General features: G+C 43.6%; 1 long non-coding RNA gene across 1 annotated transcript; it reads right to left on the minus strand.

The window, feature by feature from the left end:
* Positions 1 to 18,650: 18,650 nt before the first annotated feature.
* LOC138783330 (uncharacterized) lies at positions 18,651 to 19,834 on the minus strand. The gene is made up of 4 exons (XR_011361662.1): positions 19,742 to 19,834; positions 19,565 to 19,653; positions 19,263 to 19,469; positions 18,651 to 19,035 (listed from the first exon to the last, which is right to left on the minus strand). It is a non-coding gene; the product is annotated as an uncharacterized lncRNA (long non-coding RNA).
* Between the last annotated feature and the right edge of the window lie 3,983 nt (positions 19,835 to 23,817).

The raw sequence follows: 23,817 nt of genomic DNA on the forward strand, positions 1-23,817 counted from the left end.
GCCAGCTGCTACTTGTGTTTCTACTGCTGTCGAGTTGCTGACGCTGTTCTGCAGTGACATTAGAATGTGAAGACCCAAAAGATGTCTCGAGTTGGTCAATGAGCACTGTCTCAAAATCCTGCATTCTATCAATTTCTGTGGGTGGAAGGAAATTGCTCACTATGGTCTTATAAAGTGGATCAAGGAGGGTTGCCACCCAGTAATCGCTGTTCATTTTTATTGCCTTGATGCGGATCATGTTGGAAGTAATGTAGCATCCAAGCACTCATGTAGCATCCAAGGACTAACAGGATCTTCATCCTCTTCCTCCTCCTCCCCTGTAATCTGTGCCAACCTCTTACCAGTAAAGGGGAATCAGTACCGGTGGTGTCCACCCCTGCCTCCTCCTAAACTTCTTCCTCCTGACCATCACCAGAGGCCTGGCTAGCCTCATTCGCTCTACCGTGGGAGCTGTACTGCTGGCCTGCACCCACCTTTAACCTAGAACTAGTGCCTTAAGGAGACCTATACAACTGTGTAACAGTTGTGTCCTCTACATCCTCTGGTGAGTAAGGTTCCATGTCTGCCTCCTACCCCTCCTTCATCACTGCTGAGACCTGCTGCCGCAGAGTGCCTAACACTTGTTCCAGTAAAAATATCACCAGAACGGTGATGCTGATAAGGGCATAGTCTTGACTGACCATTTTGGTGGCCTCCTTAAAACTGGCAAGGATGGTGCACAGATCTTTCACTTGTTTCCACTCTCTATGAGTGAACACCCCGAGGTCCGCACCACTGCTAGTCAGGCCATGCAACATTTCGTACTGCATAATGGCATTACACTGCTGCCACAACTGCTGGAGCATGTGGAGCGTGGAATTCCAGCGTATTTCTATATCACAGATGAGACGGTTGACAGGGAGGCCCAGATCCCATTGCCAGTCGTGCCGAAGCAGGATGCAAACATCGGAAGTGGGAGCTAAGACCTCGAGCCTTCTTCAGGAGTCCGTCAACACCAGGGTAGCACTTAAGAAATTTCTGCACAACCAGGTTCAAGACATGTGCCAGTCGATCTTAAGGGCAGCAAAGAGAATGCTCCCGTTGTCGCACACCACCTTACCTGGTGCCAGGTTCTTAGCACCCAGCCTGTGGTCGGTCTGAGTGCACAGAGCCCTCCACCGCTCTTGACCTGTGTGTTGACAGTCTCCAAGACAAATTAATGTAAGAACGGCCTGGTTTCTCTTAGCATGTGATGCTACCTGTCGAGGTTGGGGATCCTGGCTGTGCACCATCCCAGCAGTTTTGGAGACTGTCGACGGAGACCCAGAGGCACCAGAGGCAATGTCAGCCACCAAAGTCACCCAGTGAGCAGTCAGGGATATTTCCAGACAGGGATATTTCCAGAACGTGGTGGAAGCCATCTGTGTCCACCAGGCGGAAAGGCAACATTTCCACAGCCAACAGCCTGGCAATGCCGACATTAAGTTTTTTCGCTTTGGGATGGTTGGGGTGAAAGCATTTCTTATGCGCCCACACCTGGTACACAGAAGACTGGCTGTCAGACTGGCAGCTATATGGCGTGCAGGTCACACTGGTGGTAGGAGAAGGTGTCAGCTGTGTTGGTGGCGGTGGGGAGCGGCCAACAGGATCTTTGAGTGGAGATGGTGCTTGGTAGTGCTGCACCGACACATCGGCAGAAGAGGGCCACTTTGGCTTGGAAGTGGAGGAGGAGGCAGTAGATGTGACAGTAGTTGGAAGCCCAGGATCTGTGTGGCCTTTTTTCTCAGAGTGACTATTCCACAGCAATTCATGCTTTCCCTGTGTGTTCCTGTTCATGCTTGTGGTACTTAAACACTTTTAATTTTTTCCTCTACTGACGCGTTGCCGGCAAATACGACATATCACCGGAGAATCAGAGGCTTGATCAAAAAAGGCCCAGGCTTCACAGGTTTGGGATCTCTTAGACAATGAAAACCTAGTACCAGTCTCCCCGCTGCCACCACTGACCGCGGCTGGCGCAGTAATATCAGCGGACTTGTGCGACCACCCTCTCTCTTTCTTAGGTCGGACCCGCACTGTAACTACCTCATCCTCCTCATTCTCCACTGATGATGCCCTTGGCAGCTGTCGCTCCAAAGACCACGTTGGATCCGCAATGTCATCATCATCATCGTCATGACAGGTGACTTCCTCTATCTGAAAGTCTACATCCTCAAACTGCAGGCTAGAAGCCACAGACACTTTCAGGCCTCGCTGACCACTTAGTATATCTGAGTACAACGGTACCACATATGTGGGCATAAACCACTGTATGGGCACACAGCAAGGCTCAGAAGGGAAGAAGCATCCTTTTGCTGGAGCAAAAAAAAAGCTAATAGAGATTACAAGTAAAGCTAATAGAGATTACAAGTAATCTGGAGGTGGTTACGGGCAATCAGGGGGTATTTACTGGTTATCTGGGGTGGTTACAGGCAATCTGGGGGTGTTTACTGGCTATCTGGAGTGGTGACGGGCAATCTGGGGTGGTTATGGGCAGTCTGTCGCAATCTGGGGTAGTTACGGGCAATCTGGTGTGGTTACGGGCAGTGTGTGGCAATCTGGGGGAGTTTACTGGCTATCTGGGGTGGTGACGGGCAATCTGTAGGTGTTTATTGGCTATCTGGGGTGGTGATGGGCAATTTGGGGGGTGTTAACTGGCTATCTGGGGTGGTTACGGGCAATCTGGGGGGGTGTTTAGTAGCTATCTGGGGTGGTGATGGACAATTGGGGGGGTTACGGGCAGTCTGTGGCGGTTACGGGCAATCTGGGGGGTTTTACTGGCTATCTGGGTTGGCGATGGGCAATCTGGGGGGTTACGGGCAGTCTGTGGCAATATGGGGTGGTTACAGGTAATCCGAGGTGGTTACAGGTAATCCAGGATACTTTACTTTTTATCTTCTGTCACCAATGATTTACGGTGACAGGGGATAAAATGTGCCGGCAGCATTTTTAGGAATCCATCACTGTAAACAGACAGTCTGTTCACAGTGATGGCGGTGGCCATCTTGGATCAAATGGCAGCCTGGGGAGGGGAGTGTTAGTGACAAGGCCACTAGGGTTAATAATCCGGGGGATGGGGGGTACATGTATTCATCTTCTCTCACAGTGAATCCACAGATAAAAGCGTGCAACGGCGCTGGCAATGCCCGTTACCGACGGACCGTTATACTATTATTAATAGCGATCGGGCCAGGTGGACCCCACACTAATCTGCCCAACCCCTCAGCTACCTCAGGTAGCTGAGAGAGGGGGCTGCGGGCCACCATAAAAAGCTGATTGCAGCAGAATAGAGCCTATTAGTGACAACCGTAAAAGGCTATCTAAGGTCACTAATAACATAATACATGTATTCTCTGGATCATTACGGTGACGGCGATACCAAATCTGTGTAGTTTTTTTTTAATTATTACCACTTTGGGGCAAAAGAAACTATATTTCTAGCCACATTGCAAGATCCATAGCGTTCTTATCTTTTGCACTACAGAGCTGGTTTTGGGCTCTTTTTTTGGATGTGTAGTTTTATTTATACCAAGTTTTACATACAGTATATATGACTTTTTGATCTCTTTGCTGACGTATTTTCTAAAGCAGTTTGATTAAATACAGCAATTCTGGTGCTGTTTTTTTTTTTTTTATTTACAGCGTGTGTTGTAAGATATAATTAATGATATCGTTTTATATATTGGGTCGTTATGGGCAACCAAACATGTATGTGATTTGTGTTTTTGATAATTTTTATATAATGGTTTAATGTATAAAGGGAATGTAATGCATTTTTATTATAGGGGGGGGGGGGGGCTGTGTTTTGGTGCACTTTTTTTTTAACTTTTATACTAGTGTACATTACTGTACACTAGTGTATTACTAAACAGTAATTGTTGGTCACTGATACAATACACTGCACTACTACTATAGTGCAGTGTATTGTATTGTGTGAGTATAATGCAATCACCAGAGCCATGTCTGTCAGCATGATGGTATATCCATGGCCCCCGGCATTACCATGGAGACTATCAGAGGACCGGATGGCGCTGCGGGACCTCTGATCACGTGGCTATACCCGCGGCAGCCACCGGAACCCGATAGAAGATGCGGTCATGATTTGACAGCGGCATTTAACAGATTAAACTACCCGGAGCAGAGGATCCTCCGCTATGGGTAGTTTCAGGGGGAGATCAGCTGTCACACTAACAGCTGATCCCTCACTCTGCCGCAGCAGGGACGTTAAAAGGCGTATGTATCGGAATTAGGCCCATTAGTGACCGCCATGAAAATACGTGTGGGCGGTCACTAAGGGGTTAATGCCTATACATTGTTACTCATGTTTGTGCACACTTTGTGGAGCAATCGGATTTTACCTTTTATCACTCATTTTGCCCTTCAATATTGCTTTTAACACAAACAGTTCTCAATACCTTATTCTCTCTTTTTGTTTTAATTGGTGGCTTAAAGATTCTTCTGTCACCATTAATTTAAGCTTTTTGGGATCAATGTATTAAAGCTGGGAATCCCTTCATTATGAAGTTATTACAAGCTCAACAAAATAGTTTTTAAGTAGCAGATTAAGAAAACTTCTGCTCTGCAGTTGTTACTGTCTGTACTGCTGCTGCTGAGCTGGCTTAGTTTGCAATCCAGCAAGGGGTTGAGCAGTGTTGATGTGCACACATTCACCTTTTAGCCATTTACACGGAAAGATTATCTGACAGATTATCTGCCAAAGATTTGAAGCCAAAGCCAGGAATGGATTTGAAAAGAGGAGAAATCTCAGGCTTTCCTTTATGACCTGATCTCTGTTTATAGTGTATTCCTGGTTTTGGCTTCAAATCTTTGGCAGATAATCTGTCAGATAATCTTTCTGTGTAAATGGACCCTAATGCAAAGTTTACACGGAGCGATAATTGGCCCGATGGCACGATTAACAATTTTGAAGTAACAATTTTTTTTTTTATAACGATCAGCGTTTAGACGGTACAATATATCGTACGGAAAAATCGTTTTGTGATCACGCACCCGCAGCCCGGCCCACCCGCAACCCGCCCACCCCCCGCAGCCCCAATCGCCACCCCCGCTAGTCCGATCGCCCCCCCGCTGCCGCTCCGATCGCCACCCCTGCCGCCGCCGCTCCAATCGCCACCCCCGCCGCTCAAATCGCCACCCCCGCCGCTCAAATCGCCACACCCGCCGCCGCTCCGATCGCCCCCGCCGCCCCGGCCGCGAGCATGTTACCTGCTCCACGTAGCAGGTCTTCAAATCCCCGGCTCCCCTCTTCAGCACATTGATTGGCTGAAGAGATGAGCCGGGAATTTCAAACCGCTCCTCTTCAGCCAATCAGTGCTCCTCTTCAGCACTGATTGGCTGAAGGGGAGCCGTTTGAAATTCCCGACTCCCCTCTTCAGCCAATCAGTGCTGCCTTGCATTGATTGGCTAAAGAGGGGAGCCGGGAATTTAAAACGGCTCCTCTTCAGCCAATCAGTGCTGCCTTGCATTGATTGGCTGAAGAGGGGAGCCAGGAATTTAAAACGGCTCATCTTCAGCCAATCAGTGCTGCCTTGCATTGATTGGCTGAAGAGGGGAGCAGGGAATTTGAAACGGCTCCCCTTCAGCCAATCAGTGCACTGAAGAGGGGAGCCGGGGATGTGGAAGACCTGCTACGCAGAGCAGGTAACGTATGGTCGCGTCCGGGGCGGCGGGGCGTCGGCGATCGGAGCAGCGGCGGGGGTGGTGATCAGAGCGGCGGCGTCGCCGAGGGTGGCGATGGAGCCAGCGCAGGGGGCTGCGGATGAGCGGGGGGCCGGGGTGCCGTCGGGGGGGCAGGCGGCGAGCGGGGCTGCGAACGATCGGCGACTTTTTTCCGAACGACAAACTACGATTTAAGAACCTGTTAAGAGATCAAAATGAACGATTTCTCGCTCGTCGTTCGATCGTTATCGTGCAAATTCATACGATAATCGTTCCGTGTAAACCCAGCATTACTTTCCTGTTTGAAGTCTATGCATGCACATCCACCGCAGCCTCTATTGCTGGTCATATAATCAATTTTGGCTTGTGTGCACAGGAATACACAGGGCGCAAACAGAATGATAATGTTAAACCTCCACAAAGACATTTACAATTTTTTTTTTTTTTTTGAAAACTCAGCTAGCCTATTCAAAATTACCTGAGTCTGGTCAATCGGTGTGTGTGCCTGCTGTGTTTGAGCTAATGTCTTTCTTTGCACAACCCTTTCCAATTCCTGATACTGTTGAATTTTCTTAGCAATAAAAAAACTTGTGCAAAAAACAGTCAACAGCTTCCTAGATGCCCCCCCCCCCCCCCCCCCCCAATCCCTTATTTTCTAATCCATGCACTAATTTTCCCCCAAACCATCCAAGAAATTCTGGGGAGAGCATTATACAATCTATAGATTTAGCAGATCCCTCTCCCATGGGAGCCACTTCAGCTTCTGTTGTTTTCTCGGGTTACTAGAAATAACTAGAAATAACTCCCTGCTCTAATCCACCTTAGTACTTTTACTCAGCAGCGAAATACCCCTGATTTTGTGCGTCAAGACTCACCTTACTCTTCTCCCATTCAATACCAGTAACTTTTAACCCCTTAACAACACAGGGCGTATATTTACGCCCTGTGGTCACCTCGGGGACTTCAGAGGGGGGGGGCAGCTGCATCTGATTGCTTGCTGTCCCTCATAACTGGTGGGGTGGATCGATCGATTGTCCCGGAGGAGCGATCCACACATCCTTTTTAGGCCGGGGTCAGCGCCGTAATGGTGCTGATCCTGGCTCGGCACGGTTGTTTTTGGCTGCAGCAGCTGAAAGCAATCGAGTGCTTATCTCATTGATCTATGCTGTATAACTCTACAGCATAGATCTCAATGAGAGATCAGTGTGCATATACTAGAAGTCCCCCAGTAGGGCTTCTAGTATATGAAATAAATGAATAAAGTGTCATTATTGATAAAAAAAACCCTCCCCTAATAAAACCCCCCTTTTCCCATGTTATAAATAAATTAATAAACATGTTTGATATCGCTGTGTGCGTAATCGCGTATTTTTGGTCACATCAAATCCTGAAAAACTGTAATAAAAAGCGATCAAAAAGTCGCATATGCGCAATCAAGGTATTGATAGAAAGAAACACAGCCCCATAGACCAAAGGATGAAAGCGTTATAAGCCTGGGAATAGAGCGATTTTAAGGAACATATTTATGTTAACAATAGAGATGAACGAACCTCGAGCATTCTCTAGTCCATCCGAACCCGAACATTCGGCATTTGATTAGCGGTGGCTGCTGAAGTTGGATAAAGCCCTAAGGCTATGTGGAAAACATGGATATAGTCATTGGCTGTATCCATGTTTTCCAGACAACTTTAGAGCTTTATCCAACTTCAGCAGCCCCAGCTAATCAAATGCCGAACGTTCGGGTTCGGATGGACTCGAACCCGAACACAGTTCGCTCATCTCTAGTAAACAGTGGTTTGAATTTTTTACAAGCCATCAGATAAAAGAAAAGTTCCGGCGCGTATGGGATGGCAGCAGTGTGAGTGAGCTCCTCCACCCTCCGCTCATAATATCGCTCCCCGCTCTGACTCCTGACATTACCGGCCCTGCCGGACCACACCTCTGACTTCTCTAAGTGCAGAGGAGTCGGAGGCACCACTTCATTAAGCGGGGAACCAGTTATACACCTCCCCATAAGCCCTCCTTCATTTACCTCACAGCTCTGTCACAGGGACACCTAAGATGGCGCCGACACGAGGTGCTGCTGCTGAGGCACACAGAGAAGAAACACATACCTCACAAACCCCAGTGCCGGACCTCTCTGACACCATAATACCAGGACTAAATATGTCTTGCAAGGCACTGGCAATTCAAGTGTCCAAGATGATATTAAATGACATAAAATCCTCTCTTGAGGCCACTATAGTTTCCTCCCTAGCAACCATACAGGGAGATATAGCAACGCATACCTCACAGATTACTGAACTTCAGGAGAGAGTCAGCCTGTTAGAAGATGAAATACATTCTACAAAAATAAAACTACAACAGAATATGAATGTCACAGCTTCATTGCAAACAAAGACTGATGATCTAGAGAACCGCTCTAGGCGCAACGATTTACTGATTATAGGTTTACCTGAATCCATTCCAGCCATGCAATTACATGCTATATGTTCTCTAGAAATTCCCCAAGCCTTGGGTATCTCAGGTCACATTACTGTGGAAAGAGCTCACCGTGTGGGACCCCCACCAGCGAAACGAAAGCAAGATGCAAATCAAAAGGAACAGAAACCCAGACAAGTGATTGGCATGTATCTGAATTATAATGATAAAAACAACATTTTACAAAGCTTTAAAAAAATCTACAGTTGATGTTGCAATTCGTGGCCACAAAATCCTCATGTTTAGGCTACAAACCCACTTGCCGGATCTGCAGCGAGTCTCCTTGCTGCGTTTTTGCAGGGAGACTCGCTGCAGATCCCGGCCCTATACTTTCAATAGCAGAGAAACTCGCAGCAGGGATGTACATCCCTGCTGCGATTTTGTCTGCAGCCCGCCCCATTAACCCCCCGGCCGCCGGACATTATACATTACCGGGTCCCCGTTCCTGCTTGCTTCGGGGCTCCCGATGTCTTCACGGCCCGCCCGGCCAATCAGTGCGCTGCGGCGGGGCAGCGCACTGATTGGCCGGGCGGAACGTGCCGGGAGCCGCTGAAGCAAGCAGGAGCCGGGATCAGGTAATGTATATCGCCCCCAGCCCCTGGCTGCACGATCGCCCCCAGCATCGCCCGCAGCCCCCCAGCCCCCGGCCGCACGATCGCCCCCCAGCCCCCGGCCGCACGATCGCCCCCCAGCCCCCACGATCGCCCCCAGCATCGCAGCCCCCGGCCGCACGATCGCCCCCCAGTCCCGCAGCCCCCGGCCGCACGATCGCCCCCCAGCCCCCGGCCGCACGATCGCCCCCAGCATTGCAGCCCCCGGCCGCACGATCGCCCGCCGGGGGCTGCGGGCGATCATGCGGCCGGGGGCTGCGGAGCTGCGGGCGATCGTGCGGCCGGGGGCTGCGGGGCGATCGTGCGGCCGGGGGGCGATCGTGCGGCCGGGGGCTGCGGGGCGATCGTGCGGCTGGGGGACTGGGGGGGCGATCGTGCGGCCGGGGGCTGGGGGGCTATCCTGCGGCCGGGGGCTGCGGGGCGATCGGGGCTGCAGGGGGGCGGGCAGGATATACATTACCAGGTCCCCGCTCCAGCTTGCTTCAGTGGCTCCCGACACGTTCCGCCCGGCCAATCAGTGCGCTGCCCCGCCGCAGCGCACTGATTGGCCGGGCGGGCCGTGAAGACATCGGGAGCCCCGAAGCAAGCAGGAACGGGGACCTGGTAATGTATAATGTCCGGCGGCCGGGGGGTTAATGGGGCGGGCTGCAGACAAAATCGCAGCAGGGATGTACATCCCTGCTGCGAGTTTCTCTGCTATTGAAAGTATAGGGCCAGGATCTGCAGCGAGTCTCGCTGCAAAAACGCAGCAAGGAGACTCGCTGCAGATCCGGCAAGTGGGTTTGTAGCCTTAATGACTACTCAGCAGCAGTGGTTCAAAAATGTAAAGCTTTTGCACACATTTGCTCAACATTGGTGAAAAATCAAATACGATTTGCTCTTCTTTATCCTGCCATACTGAAAGTTTTCAAATCGGATGGTTCAGCCTCTCTTTACAGTTCTCCTGAGGAAGTCATTTCTTCCCTTAAGGCTGGGTTCACACTATGTATGTGTGCGGCTGTATTTTTTATGCGGCTGTAAATGTGCGGATGAAACTACGGCCGTGGGAAAAAATAGACATGCGGCTGAAAACATACGGTCATTTACTGGTTCAACTAAAAATAACAAATAAAATATTAAGAAAGTGATGCAAACACCTCTGGATGCATCTGGGAAAGCAGGGAAGCAGTTTACATGAATCGCTATTACCGGGGTTTGCGATCCTCTGCAGTATGCCGATGTCTCTCATGGTTAATATATTGAATTAATAAAACACATTTTCGTTGTAATAAAGTTCCTTTCATTGTTCAATAATTAAATTTAAACGATTCCATCATTTTGCAATTAAATATACTGTTAAAATAAATATATATATAAATAAATGTATATTTATATATATATTTATTTTTTGACAGTATATTTAATTGCACAATAATGGATTCGTTTAAATTAAATTATTGAACAACGAAACTGATTTTATTTCAACGAAAATGTGTTTTATTAATTAAATATTAATTAGTACAGGAAGCTCCAGTAAGCCGTTAATTCACATTGCCGGCAATAGAGCATTCTGTACTAATCATCACTTTACTTTAATTAAAACATCAAATGTTTCTTCTAATTATGTTATCACAATAGCATTATTAGAAGAAACATTTAGAATTATATGTGTGCTCAGCTGATTGGCTGATCGGCTGAGCGCACATATATTTAGCGGGTCCGCAGCACAGTGACTTCATTGTGCTGCGGACCAGCGAAGAGGACACATAGGGGTGAGTATACAGCTCTCCCCACCCCCTCCCCAGCACTGCACCCCTCCCAGCAAGGAAGGGGGGTCACTTAACCCCTTCCTTGCTGGGATGGGTGCAGTCTGACATCAGTCTGGCCCCCAAGGGGTTAAGGGGGATACAATACATCCTCCCTTAACCCCTTGGGGGCCAGACTGTAAGCAGTGATCTGTAAAGATGCTGCATACTGTAAGGAGCACAACACCGCTCACAATGATGGGTGTTGTGCTCCTGTTTGTGTGTTTTTTGTGTGTTTCTCCCTTTTTGTTTTTCAGATATCGGTATCCTGGGGATTACGTCGGATTCGGTGGACTACGTCGATGACCAGCGGTTGTTTGTTGTTTTTTTTTTTTTTATAAAATGGTCAATGAGGGGTGTGGGGGTGTTTTTATTTGAATAAAAAAATGTTTTAACTTGTGTCTTGTCTTTATTTCTTTACTTTATAGACTTAGTAGTGGAAGCCGTCTAATAGACGGAATCCATTATTAAGTTGGGGCCTAGTGTTAGCCGGTATAAAATGGCTAACACTAACCCCCTATTATTACCCCAGTACCCAATGCCACCAGGGGTACTGGGAAGAGCCGGGTGCCAGTGGTCCCGGAGCATCAAAATTGGCACTCCTGGACCGGGCGGCAGCAGGCTGGTAAGATTTAGGCTGGGGAGGGCCTAAACCAATGGCTCTTCCCACCCTGGTGTTACCAGGCTGCTGTCGTTTGGTTTTTAACCCGGCTGGTTATAAAAATAGAAGGGACCCTATGCAGGTTTTTTTTTTTAAATAAATAAATAATTTGAAAAAAACGCATAGGGTCCCCCCTATTTTTATAACCAGCCGGGTTAAAAACCAAACAACTGCAGCCTGGTAACACCAGGGTGGGAAGAGCCATTGGTTTAGGCCCTCCCCAGCCTAAATCTTACCAGCCTGCTGCCGCCCGGTCCAGGAGCGCCAATTTTGATCATTGACCATTTTATTAAAAAAAAAAAAAAAAAAAAACAACCGCTGGTCATCGACGTAGTCGACGGAATCCGACGTAATCCCCAGGATACCGATATCTGAAAAACAAAAAGGGAGAAACACACAAAAAACACACAAACAGGAGCACAACACCCATCATTGTGAGCGGTGTTGTGCTCCTTACAGTATGCAGCATCTTTACAGATCGCTGCTTACAGTCTGGCCCCCAAGGGGTAAAGGAAGGATGTATTGTATCCCCCTTAACCCCTTGGGGGCCAGACTGATGTCAGACTGCACCCATCCCAGCAAGGAAGGGGTTAAGTGACCCCCCTTCCTTGCTGGGAGGGGTGCAGTGCTGGGGAGGGGATGGGGAGAGCTCTATATTTACCCCGATGTTTTCTCTTCGCTGGTCCGCAGCACAATGAAGTCACTGTGCTGCGGATCGGCTCTTTATATGTGCGCTCAGCCGATCAGCCAATCAGCTGAGCGCACATATAATTCTAAATGTTTCTTCTAATAATGCTATTGTGATAACATAATTAGAAGAAACATTTGATGTTTTAATTAAAGTAAAGAGATGATTAGTACAGAAAGCTCTATTGCCGGCAATATGAATTAACGGCTTACTGGAGCTTCCTGTACTAATTAATATTTAATTAATAAAACACATTTTCGTTTAAATAAAATCAGTTTCGTTGTTCAATAATTTAATTCTAACGAATCCATCATTGTGCAATTAAATATACTGTCAAAAAATAAATATATATATATAAATATACATTTATTTATATATATATTTATTTTAACAGTATATTTAATTGCACAATGATGGATTTGTTAGAATTAAATTATTGAACAACGAAAGGGACTTTATTACAAAGAAAATGTGTTTTATTAATTTAATATATTAACTATTAGAGGCATCGGCATTCGGCATCATTGCCGGCTATTTTTGAAGTACTCCGTACGGACCGCCTGTCAATTCACGGCCGCATTTCCAGCCGCAAACAATGGTCTTGTTCATTTTTTACGGGTCCATTTACGATAGGGCCGTAGATTCATACATAGTGTGCACTGTGCAGCCGTATATCGTATACTTTCCAGCGTACGCATGAACCACCAAAAATACCGCCGCACAATTACAGCCGCAAATACAGCCGCACAGTTACATAGTGTGAACCTAGCCTAAAGATGTAAAGGGTCTCACTCCACCTATTCAAGACAAGCACAAGAGACGACGTTTGGATGGTCCTACTGACACGGTAGAAAAAATGGAATGATTATGAACTCCATCTCTATTCTGTTGGACGCTATGCTGCTCATTAAAACTGAGTATTTTTTCTCTATTTAGTCCTATATATGTTGACTAAAAACTATATTAGGGACACCTTGTTACTACATTATTATTTTCTTTAGTCTAGGTAGTAATGCATTTGGTGGTGTGTGTGTCTATGTGTAAGTATGTATTTATGTATGTATATGTATATATATATATATATATATATATATATATATATATATATATGTATATGTGTGTGTGTGCATGTATATGTATGTATATGTATAATTCCACCTTGTATGGTTTTAGGTTTAAGTACAACTTCTTTAAGTACTAATCATTATATACTGGCTCTCCCTTTTATTTTATTTTATTTATTTGCTTCCCTGTGACAACTCACACATTTCTCAGGAGGGTAGGGATGTGTATGTCTTTAATTTTAATATATACTCATTTAGTGGAGCGGAGGTTGATGTGACCTCTCCACCAGTTATTTCTTTCTCTTTATTTCTTCTCCATAATGCGGAGTTTGCGAATGCTCCAAACATTGGACAATACGAAAAAAGTGAAGTCCACATCTAACTTTATTCGCTTAGTTTATATTGTTAACTGTTTTATTCTTAGGTATATCACCTTTAGTTTGTCTGAAAATGCTATATGCTATCCTCTTTTTCTGCCTGAAAGGGTTACTCACTATGTTATTGTGCTTCCAGGGTCTCTTCTTAACACCCCCTCTTCTATTAATATTTTATGAAATTAATCACTTGGATTGTTAAGGGACTACGTTCCCCATCTAAGAGGACTTCTATACTGAAACACCTTAAGAGACTTAGGGCCGATATAGTATTATTGCAAGAAACACATTTAACTGAATCAGATTATTTCAGACTCAAACGTTTTTGGGTGGGTGCAGTTTATGGTTCACCAGCTATTAACCGTAAAGGCGGGGTAGTTATTCTTACACATAAAAATTTAGCCTGTACGGTATTATCTCAATATCAAGATGATGAAGGCAGGATATGTCATCTTCATATTGACACTGCAGCGGGCAAATATAGCATATATAACGTTTATGGTCCCAACACTCAGAGACCTGATTTTTTTTTAAATTGGAAAACCTCATTCTGCAAGATGACAATAATCTTAAAATAGTTGGTGGAGATCTAAATACTGTTCTTAATACAACTGAAGATAGAAAAAGAACTAAGACCCCTACTGTATATACTTCATCAGATAATATTTTATCCAACTTCCTTAATTCTACCTCCCTATCTGATTCTTGGCGTCATCTACACCCAGATGGTAGAGAATACTCTTTTTACTCTCACTCCCAAACGGCCTGGTCAAGAATAGACTACTGTTTAGTGTCACCGGACTCTTTTGGCAGAGTAGAAGACTCTGAAATTCATGATATAGTAATTTCGGATCACTCCCCTGTTAGTTTACAATTAAGAGATATTTTTCAGAAGGGATTCGATATTATTTGGAGATTTCCTTCTCATTTAGCTAGTGATGAATTATTTATCAAACTATTAAAAAAATGGTGGTCAGACTTCTATTCTAACAATGCTCATCATACACAATCCCCAATACTTTTCTGGGAGACTGCAAAAGCAGTTCTAAGGGGCCTAATAATTTCTTATGTGGCTGCCCAGAAACGTGAAGCACGTAAAAACTATCTTCAACTTTCCCAGGATCTGCGCTTTACATACACTCTTTTCCTGTCTTCCCCTACAGATGACAATAAATCTAAATGGACAGCAGCTAGACCGTTTATTCCGCTATGGTAATAAATCAGGGAAAATGTTAGCTAACCTTGCTAAAGGACGTAGACCTACTACACATATCCCTGCTCTCAAAGATACAGCGGGTAATATACAAAAAGATCCTAAAGTCATATCACAACTTTTACAATTTTACCGCTCACTATATTCCAAAGATAGGCTTGATCTAGCTGCTGGTAAGAACTTTCTAGAGTCATTAACTCTACCTTCTCTTGATACACCTTCTCTTGATTCTCTCAACGCCCCAGTCACATTGGAGGAAATTACTGCCACTATCTCTACACTTAAAAATAACAAAGCTCCAGGCCCTGATGGCTATAGTGTGGAATTTTATAAATCTATGTCTTCTGTTATCTCCCCTTCCCTTCTTTCTACTTTCCAAACTATTCTGACTGACCATCACATGCTCCCCTCGGGAGATACTGCATATATCAAAATACTACACAAACAGGGGAAGGATCCGACATCTCCTAATTCGTACAGGCCAATCTCTTTAATAAATGTAGACCTAAAATTGTTGGCAAAGATTATGACCAATAGATTGGCAGACATCTTACCATCACTAATAGGCAGCCATCAAGTTGGCTTTATAAAAGGACGTTCTGGTGTCACTAATATAAGAACGGTACTAGCGGCCCAGTCTGGTGTCCAATCTGGGGGTCGTTCCAGCCACTCTCCAGGTCTGTTGGCAATTGACCCGGAAAAGGCTTTTGATAATATCAGCTGGGAGTGGCTAGACATGACCTTAACAAAATTTGGTATCACAGGTCAATTCAAAGATTTTATTTCCACAATATACAAATCTCCGAAAGCTAGAATTCATACCCCGGGTTTCCTTTCAGATAGCTTTCCCTTACAAAAAGGTACCAGACAGGGTTGCCCCCTATCCCCTCTATTGTTCAATTTGGCGATAGAGCCTCTTGCTAGATATCTTATTTCTTCTGACTTTTTCTCAGGCATACGGGTTGGTTCCCAAATCATCAAAGTTACATGCTTTGCTGATGATACTTTAATATATTTAGATAACCCAGATCTACATGTTCCGGCAGTATTAGATGCCTTAAAATTTTTTGGTTCCTTCTCTGGGTATAGAATCAATATACATAAAAGTCAACTTCTTTACCTAACTCCACATAAGAGGTCTACTTCGGGTCCTGCAGGGGTCTCCATCGCTAAATCCTATATTACTTATCTTGGAATCCAGATTGGCAGAACTCCCTCCTCACTATATTCCCTGAACTATAGCCCTATAATTAAGAGAATAAAACAAGATCTCCAGAGATGGGAATCTCTACCATTGTCAATTCTAGGCCGTACCCACTTAATCAAAATGATGTGTTTTGGAAAACTGTTATATCCAATGCAAACAATACCCCTTTTACTCAAACATTCTGACGTTTCCCTACTCCAATCATATTTCACTAAATTTATTTGGCAATCAAAGAGACCTCGTATTGCCTATTCCACTCTCTGTCTCCCTACTTCTTAAGGTGGCGCTCAATGCCCAGATATTAGATTATATAATTTAGCTGCTCTCTTTCGCCATGCTAAAGATTGGATTATGGACACGTCATATTTCTCCAATATTTTAATTGAGAAAGCTTTAGCAGCACCTTGGCCTTTACCCACCCTGCTACATGCTAAATTACCAGAACTCCCCCCAGAAATTAAGAGAAGTGTTATCTTTAAAGACACCATTGCCACATGGAAGGCAATACGAAAATTATATGGTTTACCCTTTTGCCTATCGAAAAGATTTCCTCTGTGGCATTCACCACTTTACCCACCTGACTCAGACAAATTGGACTACTCAGAGTGGCAGAGTGCACATGTTTCTTCTGTTGGGGATCTGCTGGATACTAATTCCAGCACTTTCTTATCATGGCATATCGTCAGAACACGATTTAAATTGTCTTCATTTAATTTACCTCAATACGATTCTATAATTGAATTTCTTACTTCCAGAGTGCGGTACATAGCAGAAGCAGAAAATGATATAGAATTTGATAATCTATTCCCAACACCACCGGTACATAATTCTTTATCACATACATATGGAGAACTTAGATCACTCTCTCAAAAGAATTTATCTAGACAAATATTTTTTTTTAAAATGGTCCTCCGTAATTTTTTCAGAGGATCTGACCCAACAAATATTGAGAGGATCTCAACTAGTGCATTCTGCCACTCCTAATGTGGTTCTACGTGAAATACATTTCCGCTTTATACACAAGGCTATATATGCCTTTAATATTCCTTTTTCCAACTCCCACACTTCTCAGATAAACAGTTGCCCGAAATGCTCACTTCCTAAAGCAGACTTGTTTCATTGTGCCTGGGCCTGCACGCGAGCACAGGAATTTTGGGACTCTGTGCGGCTCTATCTTTTGTCCACTTGGGGCCATGCCATACCACTTCTCCCTCTTAGTTATCTTTTTCATTTTATTGATATAGACTCTACTACTCCCTCTCCTAAATTACTTACTTCTAAAGGAATTCATTTAACTCTATTAGTTTCCCTGAAATGTTTATTAAGACACTGGATACTGGATACTCTACCAGACATTTCTGAGGTAATCTCCGCTCTGAAGGAGATCTTTCATTGGGAACTTTTGGATGTATTGCGCACCAAAGAAAAATCAACAAAAACATTTATGTCCAAATGGACACAATTTCTAATTCATGATTTTACTATAGAAGAGAGAGACTCTGTCATTAATCAATTTAAGGACACTGATTGGTATTGCATGGCCGCCCAAAAGGGAACTCTGGAAACACTCCAAATATCTTAAGCTTTTCCCTTTCTCTGTTAAAGACAATTCTCTCCATTCTATTGGTAGCATATTTGAATATCTGACATCTATACCATGTTTTAAGGTGATATTATAGGTTACTGTTTTTCTACCTATGTTTTTGGTAAGACTATGTTGTATTGTATATGAAAATATGTTTTTTAAGGTTATTACAAAGGCTCATAGTATCTGTATGATATTGTAAACATACAATCCTTTGTTGCCTGTGAGCGACTTTCTTTTTGAATATGTAATGAATTTTCAATATGTATGTTCAAATATTACATAAGCCACTAATAAAATATCGTTAAAAAAAAAAAGAAAAGTTATACATGTTACATATCTTTGTAATCGTAACGACTTGAGGAATATATATAACAAGACAGTTTTACCCCAGGGCGAACAGCATAAAAACAAATCCCACCCCCATTTTCAATTTCACTCCATATTTATTTTTTTTCTGGTTTTGCTGTATTTTTTATTAAAAAATTCAGCCTGTCATTGCAAAGTACAATTAGTGGAGGAAAAAAACGGAAGTGCAAAAAACTAAATTGGCTCTGTCTTTAAGGGGTTAATAAGGAGTCCATGTTTCTACAAGGAAGTTTCATCTTTGGATGTGAGCAATTTTTTCATTGTCTTTTACTATGCTATGCTAGCATGTTAGAGTTTAATTATTGTTTTTACATTGGATTTTGTAATGCATCTTTGCAATTCGCATATTTTTATTACTTTAGATAAGTAACTTTACAAACAGCTTTGGTCATGTAAATGACGTGATTTCATCTGTGTTTGATGCGGGCCTATGGTGACGTCAACATAATATAATATGTTTGAGAACTAGTGTAATTGGTCTAAATTAGAGATAACGAAATCTTTGGTTGGAAAAAAGCAAAGTGCTTTTTTCTGCCGTCATTCTGATCTTCAGGCTGCAGGGCTTTGAAGGCTATTCTGCTCTGTGCCACTCTTTCTCATGTGCAGTCAAAAAGCTGGATGCATTCCTGGATATCTTTTCCAAGTTTCCCAAGACTGGATCCACTCCAGCACCTGGGGAGGAGTGGCACGGAACGGAGCAGACCTTTAAATTTAAAGTCCTTAAATTCAAGTTCTTATTTTTAAAAGTCACGATTACATGTCCAAAGTTTAAAATATGCAACTTGCTTATACCTCTAGTAAGAAGGAGGAGAAGATCCACAGCGTCCAAAAAAAGTTTTGTTGTCTTTATTATGAGGCATATAAAAGATTACAAAAGATAAAAACGTAGGCCTACATGTTTCGGGGAAACACACCCCCTTGATCACGGCAGTACAGACTTTCACAGAATCACAGGTATATATGCCAAACATTTAGATGCAGTGGGAAAGGGAATGCCCCGTGGGTGGGTGTGGTTACGTATGTGATTAGACACAATTGCTAAATGCTGGACATAACACATGACTACTAGTGTGCACAATGCATATCAGACAGATGAGAGAAACATGAAGAAAAAAAAAAAACATCAATCATCAGTATAGATATGATAGGTCCGTTTTAAAGTTTAAACCTTTGGGTGTCCTGGTTTCTAAGCGGAGAATCCAAAAAGCCTCTCGCTTGCGTAGGAGACAGACCCAATCTCCTCCTTGTTTTGGTTTAAACACTCGTTCTATAGGGATGACTCGAAGAGAGCAGCACTCCCCCTGGTGGACATAAAAAAAGTGTCGATTTAACCCTGACATGGCTTTGCGGGAGTTAAAATGTGATGCGGCTGATGCATCAGCAATATGTTCAGCAATCCTTTGTTTTAGTTTCCTTTTTGTGCTGCCAACATATTGTATGTTGCAATCAGAGCACCAGGCAGATAAACAACATAAGAGGTGTTGCAGTTGAGAAAAGAAGATATGTTGAAAACTTGGCCTGTGCTTACCGACTGGAAAGTGAGACTCTTCTGGATATGACCGCACAATCTGCATCTGGGCATGGAGCACTTATGGGATCCTCGAACAGTCAACCAGTTTTCCTTTTGTACTTCGTGTTCATGGACAACTGTGGGTGAAAGAATGTTCCCTATTGTCCTGCCGCTCCTGGCCACACATCGAACCCCTGTAGATAGAATGGCTTCACATTTTCCATCCTGAAATAATAGGGGAATGTATTTACGTAGTGTATGCTCTATTTGTCTATGTGGAAAAGGTAGGGGGACAGGGGTTACCGGTGATGGATACGTACTTGAGGTATTTGGGTCTCTGAGATGATAGGTTCTGTTCTTGCTTTCCGCTATCCTTTTTGCCCTTTGGATGGTGTGCGTGGGATAACCCCTAGAGGATAAACGTACGATCAGGTCATTGCATGCGAGTTCATATGTGGTTGCATTTGAGCAGGCCCTTCTAACTTTAATGAACTCACCAATAGGGAGATTGCGAATGACGTGTGACGGATGGTGACTACATGCATGTAGCAGTCCATTACCAGCGGACGGTTTCCTATATAGACCAGTCTCAATTCTGCCATGTTGGAAACATAAAGAGATATCCAAAAAAGAAATTTGTGACGGTTCGAATTGGTATGTAAACTTAATGTTGAGGCTATTATTATTCACGTAGTCTACAAACTCCCTGGCCAGGTCCGGACCCCCCGTCCATATTAGGAGGAAATCATCAATGTACCTCCCATACCATATACCTCTAGTATTTTGGTCACAGAAAAGTAAAACATGTCTTGAAACATGGCCAATCTTTGCAACTGTACCAAGAGAAGTAAAGCATGTTGTTCCAAACTGCATCCTGCTCATCATGCTTTGCCCTTTGGAGTCTGCTTGTCCTCTTGTGTTGCTATGTGCTTGTCCTCTTGTGTTGCTTTAACCCATTAAGGACAGAGTCCAAAAAGACCTTAAGGACCGAGACTATTTACATTTTTGCATTTTTGTTTTTTCCTCCTTGCCTTCTAAGAGCTATAACTCTTTTTTTTTTCCATCTACAGGGCCATGTGAGGTCTTTTTTTTTCAAGAACAGGTGTATTTTGTAATGCAGCCTTTCAATCTACCATAAAATTAATGACGGGACCCCCAAAATATCATTTATGGGGTAAATTTGGGACAAATAATGCTATTATGCAAAGTTTGGGGGGGGGGGGCATATTTAAAATGGGCCTATTGTGACTCTTATAGCACTTTTATTTTTTCACCTACGGGGCTTTATGGGGCATCATTTGTTGAGCCATGATCTCTAGTTTTTATTAGTACCACATTTGTTTAGATCAGATGTATTGATCACTTTTTATAATTTTTTTTATAGATAAAATGTAATAAAAAAATCAGCAATCCTGGCATTTTCTTACCGCTTTTTGTTCACCGTTCACCCTGGGGTAATAATATTGTTTTATTTTAATAGAGCGGATGATTACGCACGTAACAACATATAATATGTTTATTTATTTTATTACTTTTATGTGTGTTATTTATAAAATGAGAAGGGGGGTGATTTAGACTTTTATTGGAGGAGGGGCTTTTTTTAAAAACATTTATTTATTTATTTATTTATTTTATTAGACTTTTTAAGTCCCCCCAGGGCACTTTTACATACATACATTAGATCAGTAACACTGATCACTCCTGTGCCATAGCATAGCAGGGATCAGTGTTATCTGCAATCTTCTGATAGAGCCTGCCTGTGGCAGAAAAGTGAAGACCTGACTGCACGGAGTAAGGTAAGAGACCCCCGGCAGTCAGGCCATTCTATTGGGACCCCTGCAGACACGCAAGAGATGCTCTTGTCACTTACACTGAAACGTCGGCATTTAAGGGGTTAATGGCAGGAGGCCTGTGCGATCGCAGTGGCCCGACATTGATTGTGAGGGCCTGTCTGCTGATAGCACCCGTTATAAAGCGAGCTCAGCTCCTGAGCTCGCTTCACAGTGCGCCCCCCTGGCAGGGTGTATGTTTACGCCCTCCTGCGTTAAGGCTCAGCCTGCGGGGTCGTAAATGTACGCTGACTGTTGTACATTTACCATTTTCTATCTTTTACTTGTCATGTTTATTTCCCTAGAACATGTTTATCTTATCAGCACTATAGATGAGCGAATCTACAGTAGCAATGAGGCAAAGTGCTTTGTTCACTCTGCAGGACTTCAAAGTCTGCTCCACTCCGTGCGCTCCTTTCCAGTTGCTGGTAAATGATGGATCCAGTCCAAAGAAACTTCTCCCATTTTCTCTGGATTGGATTAATTTTTTTCTAACACCTTGGGAGTGGGTTCGTTATTTGTTATATGGAGTCTATAAAACTTACACTGGAGTACGATCGTGATCACATCCAGTTTTTGGATGTTGAATTGAGGAGGACAGAGGGTGGCTTTGTGACTTCTATGTTTTCAAAGCCCACCAATAAAAATAACTTATTGCATTGTCAGAGTCAGCATGCCCCCCATGTATTTAAGAGTTTACCCAAATTTATGAGGGCAAAAAGAATAGCTAGCATAGATGAAGAGTATTAAAAGAATGCGGATAAGTATAAGATCAAATTTGTTGATAGGGGTTATGATATAAGGGAGATTGAGAGGACTGAGTTAGAAGTTTGTAGATTAAGGGTGCCTTCACACCTACCGTATCGCAGTAGAAAATCCGCTGCGGATCCGCAGCAGATCCACAGCGGATTTAACTAAATGAATGAACACAGCACTAAATCCGCACTTACAAATCTGCTGCGGATCCGCAGCGGATTTGACAGTGCGTATTTAATGCTGTGTTCATTCATTTAGTTAAATCTGCTGCGGATCTGCTGCAGATCCGCAGCGGATTTTCTACTGCGATACGGTAGGTATGAAGGCACCCTAAAAAGAGATGGTGTTAGAAAGAAAAAGAAAAAAGAGGATAGAGTGAAATCTAGATTATTGTATAGTACTACCTATGATAGACATGCCACTGTGTTAAAAAAGAGCATTCTCAGAAATTGGGAATTGCTGTGTAGCAGTCCCAAATATGGGAATAATTTTAAAGAGAGACCTGTGTTTGGATACAGAAAGAATAAATCAGTCAGTAACAAATTAATTAGAGGGGACATTGCCAAGAAGAAAATGAGTGGACAGACATTTTTAGCTAGTAAACATAAAAGGGACATTTGGCTGCATGTCATGCCAACACTGCAATGGCATTATCAAAGGAGATGTTGTTCGCCATCCTATGAAAGGCACGGAGTATCCCTTTAAAGGATTTTTTTTACCTGCAATGATAAAAACCTAATATACCTCCTTAAATGTCCATGCGGATTGGGATACATCGGCCAGACCAGTCGGTCCATTAAAATATGGCTTAATGAACACAAAGCAGCCATAAAAAGGTTTGATGGAAAACAAGCAATACAAGAAAAAAAAACAGTAACAAAGGTCTTGTTGCTTGTTATTTTTTTAAGAACCGCTACAATATTTGTGATTTGAGATGGCAGGTGGTAGAACAAGTGGGACTTTGTGCTGACAAGAAGGAGAATCTTAAGCGATTACTCCACTGTGAGGCTTAATTGATTTTAAGGCTATGTTCACACTACGTAAAAGTATGGCCGTTGTTGCCATCGGCAACAACGGCCGTACTTTTAGCGGGGTGAAACAATGCCTTATTTTCAATGGGATCCCGGCCGGAGCATATACACATCGTATACGCTCCGGCCGGGATCCCGTGCGGGGCCGCAAATTACTGACATATTAGTTTTCTGCGGCCGCAATTCAATGAATTGCGATCGTAGGAAACCCTGTCAGTTTACACAGTGAAGCGAGCGGCTCCGTCCGCTTGATTCATTGTGTGCTGTGTGAAGTTCTAATGCGGGTGTGCGGTGATGCGCCCACATCAAAGCTCTGCGGCCGGAAAGATCATCCGGCCGATACCTAAGTCACGGAATGACCGGTCTCATACGTTGTGTGAACATAGCTCAAAGCTGGAAACATTGACTCCAAAATGACTCAATTAGGTCTGCAGCTTTAAGGGTGGTATTACACGAAGCGATTTTTTTCAATTAACGATTAACGATAAACGATCTCCAACGATCGCAATAGCAGTTGCCTAATAATCGTTCGTTTTACTACACGGAAAGATTATCGGTTGAATTGGAGCAACAAAGTTCAAGAACACTCCCCTTTCAATTTGCGAATGAACAGGGAACGACTATAAGACATCTTATTCAAACGAACGATGTGCGAACGATGTGTAAAAGACAAACGATAAAAATAGATCCAAAACCTATTAAACGACGAACGATTAACGTTCGTCGTTTAATCGTTGTCTACTATTACACTTAAAGATAATCGTTCAAATACGACCGATTGAACGATTATTCGAATGATAATCGCTTCGTGTAATACCACCCTAAGGCATCTTTGTGATTTGTATTTGTTGATATGTTTAATCTAATATCCACACCCAGAATCCTCCATATATGTGATATTTATATACGATGTACAGATTCCAGAATGAAATGCTTTCCCTCAGCTGTTCCATCACA

This window comes from Dendropsophus ebraccatus, chromosome 2 (genome assembly GCF_027789765.1).
Source record: "Dendropsophus ebraccatus isolate aDenEbr1 chromosome 2, aDenEbr1.pat, whole genome shotgun sequence".
Lineage (NCBI taxonomy): Eukaryota > Metazoa > Chordata > Amphibia > Anura > Hylidae > Dendropsophus > Dendropsophus ebraccatus.